Below are 1,785 nucleotides of genomic sequence, written 5' to 3'. Positions count from 1 at the left end.
ATATATACATGTACATATATACATACATACATATATATATATATATATATATGTATATATATACATATATATTGATATAAATATTCTATAATTATAAACATAATTATAATCAGGGGTCAGCTAATTGCTCCGCCCTGCACCGAATTTAGAAATAGGAGTTAAATGCCTTTTCTACTACAAGATATATATATATATATATATTGGTCCTTCTTTTTGAGTGTTGGGTAAAAGAACCTCGGTATCATGCAAATGGCACCTGTGCTGGTGGCATGTAAAAGCACCCATTACACTCTCATAATGGTTGGTGTTATGAAGAGCATTCAGCCGTAGAAATTTATGCCAAATGAAACTGGAGTTTGATGCAGCTTTCCAGCATGCCAGCCCAGTCAAACCGTCCAACCCATGCCAGCAAGGACAACGGACGTTAAATGAGGACGATGATGATATATATATATATATATATATATATATGTACTAGTGCTACATAGAAAGCATCCAGTCCACACTGTGAAGTGATTGACATTTGGAAGGGTATCCAGCTGTAAAAACCATGCCAAAACTGCCCTTGCCTATGCCGGTGTAACATAAAAAGCACTCAGTCCACTCTACGGGGTGGTTGGCGTAACAAAACACATTCGGACGTAAAAACCATACTAAAACAGACACAGTAACCTGGTGTAGTCTTCTACCAGGCTGGCTCCTGTCAAACTGTCCAACCCATGCCAGCATGGAAGACAGACATTAAATGATGATAATGATGATGATGATGGTGGTGGTGGTGTGTGTATGTGCACACGTTTGTGCATGCCTGCATGTGTGTGTGTGGTGGGGGTGTATGTGAAGCAAAATCATCAATATCTATTGATAGATAAATAGTGTCAATTACTACTTGACAATCAGAGGAATGTATGGATTCACCCCAATTGACCTTTCTCAATAACACAGGCACCACTTCCAAAGTAAAGGAGATGGACTAAAGATTTTAGAATGAAAACTCTTAATCAGTAACAAAAAAAACACTTATTGCAGATTTTTGTGTTTTCATGTCCTCAGTTAATGTTACATTAATATTTTTGCCCTGTTGTCATTTATACTGGCGCTTTCTCCGTCACTTACGACAACAAAGGTTCCAGTTGATCCAACCTACAGAACAGTCTGCTCGTGAAATTAACATGCAAGTGGCTGAGCATCCCATAGACATGCATACTCTTGTAGTAACGCCGTGCGCATGCGTAGTCTCACGCATGCGTAGAATTAAACAACCAAGCGTTCCTGCTCAATTCATTCTCTTTCTTGCTGGCCAGCAATAGAGCATGGACGTGTTTAGTTGTCACTCTCCATCTTTCAGACTTACACTCGACAACTCGCTCACATCTACATAACAATGTCCCAACAACTATACTCACACACATAGAAGCTGTAACAACAAGAGCTAAAGATGTATATATTTACCACCTGAATAAATGTTGTATCAGTTGATAGTCTGGAGTTCAGCGTATCGTTATATCCTATAATTTTATTTAGGAAAGTCAGGTATACATCTAATGATGTATAACCAACTTTCCTATACTCTTAACGTAGTTCTCAGGGAGATTCAGCATGACACAGTATGTCACAAGGCTGTCCGATTGAATTACAGGTACGACTCATTTTTACCAACGGAGTGGACTGAATCATTGTAAAATAAAGTGGCTTCCTTAAAGACAAAACATGCTGCCAAGAATCAAACTTGTAACCTTACAATCATGAGCCAAATACACTAACGACTAAGCCATGTGACTTCAC

This window comes from Octopus bimaculoides, chromosome 9 (genome assembly GCF_001194135.2).
Source record: "Octopus bimaculoides isolate UCB-OBI-ISO-001 chromosome 9, ASM119413v2, whole genome shotgun sequence".
Classification (NCBI taxonomy): domain Eukaryota; kingdom Metazoa; phylum Mollusca; class Cephalopoda; order Octopoda; family Octopodidae; genus Octopus; species Octopus bimaculoides.
Note: the sequence above shows the minus strand (reverse complement) of the source record.